The sequence below is a fragment of the Stomoxys calcitrans genome, chromosome 1, assembly GCF_963082655.1.
Source record: "Stomoxys calcitrans chromosome 1, idStoCalc2.1, whole genome shotgun sequence".
NCBI classification, from domain to species: domain Eukaryota; kingdom Metazoa; phylum Arthropoda; class Insecta; order Diptera; family Muscidae; genus Stomoxys; species Stomoxys calcitrans.
Genome location: NC_081552.1, coordinates 123013938 through 123027564, shown reverse-complemented (window position 1 = coordinate 123027564; position 13627 = coordinate 123013938). Strand labels below are relative to the sequence as shown.

The 13627-nt window shown below is 38.6% G+C and overlaps 1 protein-coding gene across 7 annotated transcripts in view; it reads right to left on the bottom strand.

The window, feature by feature from the left end:
• The window catches only part of LOC106093857 (forkhead box protein A1-B), a 116775-nt gene extending 105152 nt beyond the window's left edge, over positions 1-11623 (bottom strand). For all 7 annotated transcript variants that reach the window (XM_059370828.1, XM_059370830.1, XM_059370827.1 and 4 more), the window contains exon 1: positions 11489-11623. The gene's annotated coding sequence lies outside the window, so the exon portion shown is untranslated. The remainder of the gene's footprint in view (positions 1-11488) is intronic.
• Between the last annotated feature and the right edge of the window lie 2004 nt (positions 11624-13627).

The following is a 13627-nucleotide window of genomic DNA, read 5'->3' as shown; positions in this document are numbered from 1 at the left end:
TTCTTGAGCTTCTCGAGGGCGCAATTCCTATCCGATTTGGCTGAAATTTTACATGACGTATTTTATTTTTACTTTCAACAACTGTGTCAAATAAGGTTGAAATCGGTTCATAACCTGATATAGCTGCCATATAAACCGATCTGGGATCTTGACTTTTTGACCCCTAGAAGTCGCAATTATTATCCGATATGCCTGAAATTTTGTACGACGGATCCTCTCATGACCATCAACAAACGTGTTTATTATGGTCTGAATCGGTCTATAGCCCGATACAGATCCCATATAAATCGTTCTCTCTATTTTACTTCGTGAGCCCCAATGGGCGCAATTCTTATACGAATTGGCTGAAATTTTACACAGGTCTCCAACACATAATTTAATTGTGGTCCGAACCGGACCATATCTTGATATCGTTTTAATAGCAGAGCAACTCTTTTCTTATATCCTTTTTTGTCTAAGAAGAGATGTCGGGAAAAGAACTCGACAAATGCGATCCATGGTGGTGGGTATATAAGATTCGGCCCGGCCGAACTTAGCACGCTTTAACTTGTACTTTTCTAATACATCCGCCAGCGCGTATACTGCATCTTCTCTATAGAGAGTGCGGACATTCCATGTGCAGATCCGCAAATCATGGTGGTTTTTTCGTTTGTGTGGGTTGTCAACGTTGGTGGGGGTCCATTTTTATACCCTCCTATACAATACTAATTTCGTCATTCTGATTGTAACTACTCGAAATATTCGTCTGAGACCCCATAAAGTATATATATTCTTGATCGTCGTGAAATTTTATGTCGATCTAGCCATGTCCGTCCGTCTGTCCGTCCGTCCGTCTGTCTGTCGAAAGCACGCTAACTTCCGAAGGAGTAAAGCAAGCCGCTTGAAATTTTGCACAAATACTTCTTATTAGTGTAGGTCGGTTGGTATTGTAAATGGGCCATATCGGTCCATGTTTTGATATAGCTGCCATATAAACCGATCTTGGGTCTTTACTTCTTGAGCCTCTAGAGTGCGCAATTCTTATCCGATTGGGATGAAATTTTTCACGACGTGTTTTGTTATGATATCCAACAACTGTGCCAAGTATGGTTCAAATCGGTATATAATCTGATATAGCTGCCATATAAACCGATCTTGGGTCTTGATTTCTTGAGCCTCTAGAGTGCGCAATTCTTATCCGATTGGAATGAAATTTTGCACGACGTGTTTCGTTATTATATCCAAAAACTGTGCCTAGTATGGTTCAAATCGGTCTATAACCTGATATAGCTGCCATATAAACCGATCTGGGGTCTTGACTTCTTTAGCCTCTAGAGGGCGCAATTCTTATCCGATTGGAATTAATTTTTGGCACCAAGTATTTCGTTATGATATCCAACAACTTTGCCAAGTATGGTTGAAATCGGTCCATAACCTGATATAGCTGTCATATAAACAGATCTGGGGATTTGACTTCTTGAGCTTCTCGAGGGCGCAATTCCTATCCGATTTGGCTGAAATTTTGCATGACGTATTTTATTTTTACTTTCAACAACTGTGTCAAATAAGGTTGAAATCGGTTCATAACCTGATATAGCTGCCATATAAACCGATCTGGGATCTTGACTTTTTGACCCCTAGAAGTCGCAATTATTATCCGATATGCCTGAAATTTTGTACGACGGATCCTCTCATGACCATCAACAAACGTGTTTATTATGGTCTGAATCGGTCTATAGCCCGATACAGATCCCATATAAATCGTTCTCTCTATTTTACTTCGTGAGCCCCAATGGGCGCAATTCTTATACGAATTGGCTGAAATTTTACACAGGTCTCCAACATATAATTTAATTGTGGTCCGAACCGGACCATATCTTGATATCGTTTTAATAGCAGAGCAACTCTTTTCTTATATCCTTTTTTGCCTAAGAAGAGATGTCGGGAAAAGAACTCGACAAATGCGATCCATGGTGGTGGGTATATAAGATTCGGCCCGGCCGAACTTAGCACGCTTTTACTTGTACTTTTCTAATACATCCGCCAGCGCGTATACTGCATCTTCTCTATAGAGAGTGCGGACATTCCATGTGCAGATCCGCAAATCAAGGTGGTTTTTTCGTTTGTGTGGGTTTTCAACGTTGGTGGGGGTCCATTTTTATACCCTCCTATACAATACTAATTTCGTCATTCTGATTGTAACTACTCGAAATATTCGTCTGAGACCCCATAAAGTATATATATTCTAGATCGTCGTGAAATTTTATGTCGATCTAGCCATGTCTGTCCGTCTGTCCGTCCGTCCGTCTGTCTGTCGAAAGCACGCTAACTTCCGAAGGAGTAAAGCAAGCCGCTTGAAATTTTGCACAAATACTTCTTATTAGTGTAGGTCGGTTGGTATTGTAAATGGGCCATATCGGTCCATGTTTTGATATAGCTGCCATATAAACCGATCTTGGGTCTTTACTTCTTGAGCCTCTAGAGTGCGCAATTCTTATCCGATTGGGATGAAATTTTTCACGACGTGTTTTGTTATGATATCCAACAACTGTGCCAAGTATGGTTCAAATCGGTATATAATCTGATATAGCTGCCATATAAACCGATCTTGGGTCTTGACTTCTTGAGCCTATAGAGTGCGCAATTCTTATCCGATTGGAATGAAATTTTGCACGACGTGTTTCGTTACAAACAAATTTACTAAGTTATAATGCCATGGACCACTGTAGTGGTGTAGGGTATAATCACAAAAATTGTTCAAATAGCTATCTCAAATTGCAATGAATTATAACCAGCGTGACTTAACAACAACTCCTATTGGCTTATTTAACGCCTTTAAGTAATTAAATGATTATTATACCCTACACCACTACTGTGATACAGGGTATTATTACTTATTGAATTAGTTTGTAACACCCAAAAGGAAGAGAGATAGACCCATTGATAAGTATACCGATCGACTCAGAATCACTCTCTGATTCGATTTAGCTATGTCCGTCTGTCTGTTCGTCTGTCCATGTTAATTTGTGTACAAACTACAGGTCGCAATTATCATCCGATCGTCTCCAAATTTGGTATGGGCGTGTCTTTCCGCCTAAAGACGAAGCCTATTGAAATTGGAAAAAAATGGGTTCAGATTTGGACATAGCTCCCATATATATGTTCATCAGATTTTGAGTTATTTGCAATAATGTTGTCATTTGTCAACCGTAGTTATTACAGTTTGAACAAATTTTTGTTCGCCGAGGTCCATCAAAAATGGTTCAGAATTGGATATAGTTCCCACATTGTACTTAAAAGTAGGTGTAGGGTATTATACAGTCGGCACCGCCCGACTTTTGCCCTTCCTTACTGGTTGTTTAATTAATTCTATGTGTTGAAATATTAGCAGCCGTTGAGTGGAGCGGACGTGTTTTCATTTCGCTCATCGAAGAAAGTATCCGTATCTCGGATACCTACTACGACAAAATTTTAAAGCCTTTTTGGAGTAGGCTCAAAATGAACTCCAAAGATCCAACAGCTGCGATGGTGACGTCAGACCGCAGCATGTTGGCTTCCCCTCCTAAAAGTGTGGGTGCCTTGGCACCTGTAATCGAGAGTAATGCTTCAAGCGCACAACTAGTCGTCAGACTAATTAATGAGGAAGAGACCGATAAACCAGAGGGATGCACAGCTCGTCCCCAGCCTTTAAGTAAAGTATCACTGAAACAGTCATCGCAGGCGAATCAAGAGATGAAGGCAGCGGGATGACGGCGGAAGTGCGCGATGGCTTTGCTAAACTCACAAGCAGACCGAGAAAGCGATCCGAGCACGACGTAGGAGACATAAGAGTATATACAGGCAGCGCAATCGGGCGAATGTGGAAGGGATAGAATGTGCTGGAAGGGATAGAACTGACATTCCAAGCAATTCTATAGAAGCTAGAAACAGAATCAGATCTCCCGAAGAGCATAACACTGCTAAAATGCTGAAAAAAAGCCTCCCGCTTTCAAGTACTCTGGGAAGACCAAGCCAGCCCTCTCGCAATGGAGACACCAGACAGTGTTCTGTGGAGGGAGACAAAGTCGGAACAGGACTAACGAACAGGGACCCGACGACGGAACCATCAACAACTTTCTCGAGATTGGGAAGAATACGATGGATATAGATCTTAATGCGGAAACATCAGACAGTGCAGTGACAAAGAACTCAATGCCGGCTTACCCACAGGGAGCCAACGATGGTTAGGCTGTATAGGTTATGGTCTACCTACACCCAGGAAGCCGATTTAATTAAGATTTGGAAGAATAGTATAGACAAAGATCCTAATATTGGAACATCATTCATTGCAGGTACGGTAGACTGAATATAGCTTAACGAACAGGGACCCGATGATGGAACCATTACCGACTCTCAACATTAACAAACATCAATCAGTACAGTGACGGGAAACTCAATGCAACCTAAAGAACGGGGAGAAAACGTTGAGACCATCACCTACTCCCAAGAAAAACATCTACTGGAGGACCAATAATGGAAATCATCTAGACAAACCTCCACCGGAGCGAGACAGCTACTCACGCTCTGATGGAGAAAATCAGCAAGATTCTATAGCCTTAATTCAGGAGCCATGGATGACCCGAAACAAAGTTTCTGGACTGGAACATATTTACTTAAAATTACTATTAGGACCTGCGTTATTTGTCATAAAAATTTAAATTGTGTATTTTCCCCAGAGTTGTCAACGTCGGATGCAACAGTGGTGAGACAGGGCGACAGTGGAGCATACCTGGCGTCATTTTATCTGCCTTTCAATTCTCCGACACCGCCACCCACGTCGGAGCTGCAACGGCTGGTGAGGAAAGCAAAGCAGACGGGAAACGAGGTACTAATAGGGTGCGTACGAACTCTCACCACATTTCGTGGTGCAGTACCAACACTGCAGGCGGGGCCAAGCCCTGGCAGAGTTTTTGAATACTAACGACCTTATAACACTTAATATTGATAACGCCGCTACCTTTGTTAATGGGATTAGGGAGAAGTTATTAGACGAGACAATATGTTCGGGAAATGTAATCGATGAGGTTCAGGATTGGAGGGTCTCCATGGAACACTCTTTCTCTGACCATCGCTACATTAGGTTTAGAATAGCACGGCCAGCGCAGAATCCGATAAGCTTCCGGAATAAGTGGAAAACCAGCTGGACAAAATTCGGAAGGCTACTCAAAAAAAGACTTGGACAAGATAATTTAGATTGTCCAAGCATAGAAGACACTGACGATGATGTCAACAGGACTACGACTACACTGGTGGGGTCTTTCGAAGAAAGGAAATCAACCCAAAAAAAACCCCGGATGATCGGAGAGATTCGCAATATTGGGAAAGAGGTCTGCAGTATTTTTAACAGAGCACGTATAGAGCGGCAAAACGTACCTCCTGGAAGCATTTCTGCCAACAGGTCGATAGCGTTAATGCCGCCAAGTTAAACAATTTTCTTTCAAAAACACATGTCCAAACTGAAACTTTAGTAGACGACATGGGAGTGAGAGCAGAGACAACGGAGGACATGTTGAGGCTTTTGATGAAACCTTATTTTTCACAGGATACGACGGGACTCAAGGAGACACCGGAATCTTGGAATAATGACGTTGATCGAAGGTTTATAATTACGGAATTTGTGGTGAAGGAATCCTTGAGGAGCTTCAAACCATTTAAGTAACCCGGACCTGATGGAATATTTCGCGCGTTACTACAGAAGGAGGCAGACTATTTTCATACTCCGAAAGTCTGGCAGGAGGCAAGGATGGTATTTATACCCAAGACCGGCAAGGCAAGGCATGCGACACTAAAGTCCTAAAGACCTATAAGCCTTACGTCCTTTCTACTCAAAACCATGGAACGCATTGTAGATACCATGATAAAGAATAGGACATCCAGCGAACTGCTTAGATGCAAACAGTATGCCTATGTCAAGGGAAGGTCGGTGGAGACTGCCCTGCACGAGGTTGCATATAAATAAAAGAATCCATAAAATAGAAGAATCCTTCGATGCCAAAACGTACACATTGGCAGTTTGCATTGACATCGAAGGAGCGTTCAAAAATATACGGAACTATACATTAATTCCATCCATAGACCAGTTCCGGGTCCTTAGAGGTCCCTTAACTGAGGAGGGATAAGAACCCGTCTGCTATGCACCTAATACTTCTTAGGTGAAAGGTTCCGAAGCAGTTATGCAGAAGGGCTGAAAAGGTATTGCATAGGGCATATTTCTGGGCTAGACCCAGAGTTCTCAATGTTAACCCAGAGAAGACTGAAATATGCATGTTCACGAGGAAGACGAAGGTGGCCAATTTAACGCACCCCGTTTCCTCAATAAAACGATTTCGATATCTGACAAGGTAAAATACTTATTAGCGATCTTGGATAGGAAACTTTATTGGAAGTGTCACATTCAGGAGCGTACTGAGAACGCTCACAAATGTTGGACACTGTAGACGGGCCGTAGGCTGGAAATAGGGCCTAAATCCATGTTGTCTCGGCATAAGCGGACCGATGAGGACCTCGTCCACTGGGCGTTTGAGACTTTTCTAAATATCCTTCCAATTGACATACAGATGAAATGTGACTCAGTCATTGCGTCTATGAGACTTAAGGCGCTTGTAGAATGGATTAAGGATGGAAGCAGCTCATACCATCGCGGTACAATCGAGGCGACGATAGGAAACCTGAAAGTAAAGGAAAAGTTTCCGATCGGATAACTGAGACGTCACTTGAGGTCGAGTGCGAGGCACTGCTGCCAGCGGCACAATTTTTGACTGACGGAACCCTAGTATTGCCATCTGGAAGATCATGTTACACGGGTGGATAAAGCTAGGGTCAGAGTGGGCCTGTTGGTCTACATTACGAAACCAGGGACTGAGATCTGTTTTAGACTGCCTGACCATAATACAGCCCTGCTGCCGGAGATCCGGGCGATCACGGAATGTGTAAGGTGGTGTGGTACTAACGTCGAGTGGATGTCGAGTGTGAACATTTTTATGCACAGTTATATAGCCATAAGAGCAATATCAAAGGAGGGTAAGGTCGCGAGCAGTCCCCTAGTATAAGAAGGTGATTAACGCCTTCTCTGAGAATGGCACAATCCGCATCGTTTGAGTGCCGGTTTGGATAACGGAGCAAGGGGGAATGAATGGGCAGTGAAGGCCAGAGAACTGGCGTCAATAAACTTGGTTAACCCGAAGCCTTTCGGGTCTAATCAGTCCGAGTTATGGGCGGGGACGGCGAATGCGCATGTAAACCTGTGGAACAGCTAAACAGTCGATAGGACGGCGAAAATCCTATGGGGATATCCAGATCGTGAGAAGACGAGGCTATTGCTGAAAGGAAGTAAGAAGGAGGTCAGTATAGCTTTTGGTGTCATAATGGGACACATAGGACTACGAGCTCACTTATGCAAAATCGGTATGCAAAGTAATAGCATGTGTAGGGCATATGGGGAAGATGATGAGACGTAGGAGCATTTCCTGTGTCATTGCACTGCTTTCGCGGCTAACAGACACCGGTACTTAGGTGGGGACACGATAACAGACATGAACCAACTTAGGGGAGTGGTATGGAAAACAAGGATTTTGTAAGTAGCACGGAATTCCTAACATAAAACTTTTCTTTTTTGAGGTTACTTTTTAGTTTTTAGAGCGCACAACAAGACGATTACTGGCTTAGGTGTATGTCCATAGTGGCATGGGGCGGGTTAATTAACATTTTTTCAACCTAAACTATGTGTTGCAATAGATTTGCAATCAACTGGTACACACCCCACAAAAAATTAAAGACACCAAATAAAAAATATTTGTTTTTGCTTTTGACTTTTTCGGACTCATGGGCATGTTTCAAAATGTGTATACGCTTCCGGTCCAAATTCTTTCGATTATATGTAGCCACTAAAAGAAATCGTTTTCGTCACATTTTTAAAATGCATATGGCATTTCGTAAGGAGATTATTTTCGAAAATCTGTAAAAAAAATCTGTTTTTTCAACAGATATTTATTTTGCCAAAAATACAATAAGAGAGGTTAATGTCTGGTTAAAGTAGGTCAGAGCTTACTATAACTTATGCTCACTGCACAAAGCTTCTTTAAACTCTTAATAGACTATTAAAAGTTTTTTAATACGGTTTTTGGTGCAAATGCCTATAAGTTGTTTATAAAGCCTTCATAACTTTTTGTGAATTTTATATACCCTCCATCAGGTTTCGTTTGAGTCAAGTAATTTGCTCGGTATCACTTTTTAGGTAAACAAAGATAATGGATAAGAATTGGTATAATATTGGAGCTATATCAGATAATAGATCAAAACGGGCCATACTTGGCTTGGATGCTGGAAGCCATAGTAGAAGTCATTGTGCAAAATTTCGCCCAATAGGGATCAAAAAATATAATCGAGAGATTGGTTTATATGTGAGCTATGTCAAGTTGTGAACCGATTCGGACTTTACTTGGCACAGTCGTTGGTCACAGCAAAACACCTTATAAAAGATTATAGCCAAATCGGATTGCTACAGAAGCCAGCTATATAAAAACATGGATCGAAATGGTCCATTCACAATCCCAAACGACATACACTCATCAGACAACCGACCAACACTAACGGACAGACATATGGACATGGCTAAATCGACTCAGAATGTTTAGACGATGGTGATAAATATAAACTTATTAGGGGCCTCAGACCAATATTTCTATGTTTTGCAAACGGAATGACGAAAGTTGTATTCCCCCATCCTATGGTGGAGGGCATAAAACAGAAAAAAATTAAATTTCAAGGAAATTTTTCTTAGCGAAACTTTTATTGAAATATTGGTTTTGGAGAAAAAGATATTAAAGTGTTGTTTATGAAGAATTTTTCCATAATTTTTTTCGCAGAAATCTTATTGAAATTAAGAAAAAAAAAAAGAAAGAAAACAAAGACATACTAGAATACAGACCTTTTTGACAAATCCTACAGAGGAGTTTGGGTGGTACCAAACGAAATTGCGATCTAGGAAAACAGGGAAATACTATTACAAAGCAAAAAACAATTTTTTCTAGCTAACTTTAAAAACATGGGTTTTTGGTTGTCATGTCATAAAATGACATTAAAATTTTGTCTTTAAAGCATGTTAATACAATTTTCTCTTTAGAAAAAAAATTTCATTACAATTTTGAGAAAATTGCATTGAAATCTTCTCTTCAGAAAATTTAAGAAAAATATCAATTAAATTTGGTTTTTAAAAATTTATTTGAAATATGTCTTCAAAATTTTGTGTATGGAAAATTTATAATTACAAATATGTCTTTAAAACAGATTTCATTGAAAAATTCTTTAGAAAAAATTGCACTAAAATTTTGTAAAAAAAATCATTTTGTGCTTGGAAAAAATTTCGATAAAATTTTGTTTAGAAAAAATGTCACTAAAATTTTATGATTTAAAAAAAAATTAATTGAAATTTTGTCTTACAAAAAATTGCATTGATATTTTCTTTTTGGGAAAATTCTATTTAAATCTTTTCACTGTGTAGAATTTCGAACAAAATCCGTACATATTTAAGGAGTCATAGAGGAAATAGTTGAGTAAAATTTTGCTATGATCGGTTGATAAATGCCCTAACAAAGGCTCTAGAAGTAAATATCGGGCGACACATACACATGGGAGCTGCATCTAAATCTGAACCGTTAAAAAATATTAAAAACTTGCACCCGTATTTTAATAAGCTCAATTTTCGAACAGTTTGAAGTGCGTACTCAGTAGTAAAAACCATGTTTAAGTATCTTAAAATTTGTTATGTTTTATAAACTGAAATCAATCTGGACAAATGACACATTTCCAACAGCCTACGATCAACATCGAAAAGAAATATTTATGAGAAATTTGATGCAGATAGCCTCATTCGTTCAACCGCTAACAACCGAATCAGACCGTCGCTGTGCTGTAGGTCAAAGCAGAAAAAGCATTTGCATTGACATTCAAATAATGTTCAAGTGCACAAAGAAAGAAAGAGTTTGGCAATGTAGATGTGTTTGTTGTTCTTAGCATTGATGATAAGTTTGTACTGGAATAGTGGAAAGCAAGGCTTTCTTCTCTCTTACTGCACTAAGTAGAGTTAGATGACTTATTGAGCCCTATTTCAATGCAAAAGCGTGCTCATTACCGTACTCAATAGTCTTTGGGTATGTAGGACATCTTAATCAATTTGACAAAGGTATTGATGGAAATACATGACGTACATACGTACGACGTACGTAATACATGAAATCATTATCCACCGCCATTCAAAGTGTTTTGAATAAAAACTTTGCTATGCCATAATTTGAATATAAAGCATTGAATACGATCTCGAACTAGAACATGAGCCAAAAATCAAGGAAAAAATTAAAAAATGTATGTGGTCCGAGTTGAGTCAAAATTACTCGACTCCAAAGCCCTGGTTTCCACACTGAATATATGATTTTCGTTCATAAAATATTTTCTAGATATACACTCAGAAAAATGTTTATCGTAAATATGAATTAACTACATAAATATGAATTAACTACGCTGAATGTGGGACATAATTTTAAAGTATGAAATAATTAAAAATCATTTTTCTTGCTCGAGACTCGAACTCGGGACCTTTGTATTGATTATGTTATTTGAAATTATGGTCACTTCCACTGAAGATGAACATTGTGTCTATAATTAGAAAATCTAAAACCTAAACAAAATAGAGTGGCCTTCTTTGATGGAAAAGAGCTGGAAAATGTTTTGCCTTTGGGTGGTTAGCGAATATTGAAAGAAGAAAATAGTCGAAAACTCAAATAATAGTGATGTGAATGAATGAGTAAAGCGTCCGCTTATTAAACGGAAGGTTCTCGGTTGAACACTTGGCTGCGACATAAGGCAAAGCCTTATTTAATGTATAATTGCAATTTTTCATATTAAATTTGTCTTCTTCAAAACAGCTGAGCAATTGAGAGCGTGCGGATGGGAGACAGGCGAAACTGGGTTATGTAATTAAATGTGTCCGCCAATCTATAATTAGATGCTTCAAAGAGTCGTAAATAGCGATTTTTTCAATAATTTAAAATTTCAATTTCAATGCTTGTTAGTTAATATTTTACCAGTGAGAAGTGAAAACTGAACTAATAGTATGTAAAAACAATTTTGAAACTGTGATGAAATTATTGAACTCGTAGCGAGCCTATAATTCTATAGCGCCTTGGGAAGTTCAATATTTCCCAATGTTAGTTCATTTGAACTGGTGTTGAGGCTCAAAATTTCTTGAGTGTAAATACATAAATATGTATTATTGATGCGTCTATCCTGAACTTGCCACTTATATTCACAGGACAATTCGATTCGGATAACTTTTTTTATTCTTGCATTTCTCAAACTAAATTGTTGTTATTGATCTCTTCCGCACCTAATTGGCAAGTTTATTGACTTTATTGAATTAATGATTTTTTTAATTAAATTATTAAATTTCAAAAAAAGTAAGGTGATTAAATCATACTTATAGCCCCATTCGAAGATAAGTTCACATTATTTGGTTAACCAAATTTGTAGCACTTATAATAAAAAATGTTTAGAAAAAGCCTTAGCTGCAATAATTTTAAGATTAATTTCTTTTATCACTGATATAATTGCCATTGAGATTGCCAGACTAATACTGAAAAGCTTTTGGGTATATATCTCCCTTTTCCCAGAAAATGTATCCAACCTTGCGCGTATATTATAAAGCACAAGATATCTATGTGCTGCAAATGTGAGTAAATGAGATTTGATTGATGCGTGAATTTATCGTGATATATTTATAAATTTAATTCCTTACATATGTGATCAAATAAAAATGGACACTGTAACTGTTTATATAATACTATCAACAAATCTTGACATTTTCTTTATAATAATCCAATCAAAGAATCAAAAATATTTCCTTTAGTAGATATTTACGCGTTTTATAAAAGACTTTCTGGTCAAATTTTAAAACATTCGGTGAAATCTTTTGCGCGGGATTAAATTCCAATTGGAAGTGTTAAGTATATGTATGAAACGCGGACGACGTGGACTCGAGGGCTGAATAAGAAAAATTCTTGAAGCGTTTGTGGTAAATAAATACCTTGCCCTAATTCTTGTTGATTTCGAGTTCGATGACATTTTTGTATTTCGGCAACCTGACATGCATACATAGGCCACATTAAAGGTTGTGCTCAAATCCAAATCTTAGACATTTTGGGATCGAATTTTTTTAACATATGGCTCATTTACTTGAATGGAGGCATATATCAAAATAGTTGATTTTGCTGAAAAGGCATTTCAAGATTTCAATTCCCTTAATATTTAAAGAAAAAAGGAAATGAAAATAAAAACATACATAGTTATGCTCTTAAAAGTATTTTCCTTTTGCAGGGCAGCACAAATGAAAACAACTCCATCTCATATGGAGTTGGTCTATAATTTCACCATGAATCGTCTTACAAATGATCAACGCCTGCAAATTATTAAATTTTATTATCAAAATGCGTGCTCTGTTAACAAAGCTCATCGCGCGCTTCTTCCATTTTACGACGAAGCCCATTTTTGGCTCAATGGGTATGTAATAAGCAGAATTGTCGATTTTGGAGTGAAGAGCAGCCAGAGACATTGCAAGAGCTACCAATGCATCCAGAAAAAGTCACAGTTTGAAGCGGTTTTGTTAAATTGAATTCGTTAGTTGAACTGAAACTCTAAAATTACATATTTGACAATGAGTTTTATATTACAAAAGGTTTACTAATGTAAATTGTAATAAAGTAAAGCAAAGTGTTTATCATAAGGTGTATCTCATTCAATTCTCAACTAGTTTATAGGCTGGTGGCATCATTGGACATTACTTCTTCAAAGGTGATACGAATTGTAAAAGAACTGTGAAATATGAGCGCTATCGTGAGATGATTCCCAACTTTTTTGTTTGCCTACAATGCAACTGCTTGACATGCACGGCATGTGGTTTCAACAAGACGGTGCCAAATGCCACACAGCACTCAAAACAATGGACTTATTGAGTGGCGAGTTTGGTGAACATTTTATTTTATATTCGGCATAGGACAATTGGCCGCTGAAATCGTGCGATTGAACGCTTCTAGACCATTTTTTGTGGGGCTATGTTAAAGCTCAGACCGCTTCAATTGACGCATTGGAAGACAACATTCTTGTTGTGCTACAAAAGGAAAATACTCTTAAGAGGATCCCCCCCCCGCCAAAAAAAAAAAATAAAATAAAATCCAGGCTGCGTTCCTGATAGGAGCTTCATCTGGTTATAGACCGATTTGGCTCAGTTGTTGGAAGCCATAACAGAACACTATGTGCAAAATTTCAGCCGCATCGGACGAAAATTGGGCCATTCCGGGGGCCCAAGAAGTCAAATCGGAAGATCGGTATATATGGGAGCTATATCCAAATCTGAACCGATATGGCCCATTTGCAATCCCCAACGACCTACATTAATACTTAGTATTTGTACAAAATTTCAAGAGGCTAGTTTTACGTGATCGACCGCTATTGTGATTTTGACAGACGAACGGATATGGCTCGATCAACTCAGAATGTTGAGACGATCAAGAATATATATACTTTATAGGGTCCTAGATCAATATATCGAGGTGTAACAAGT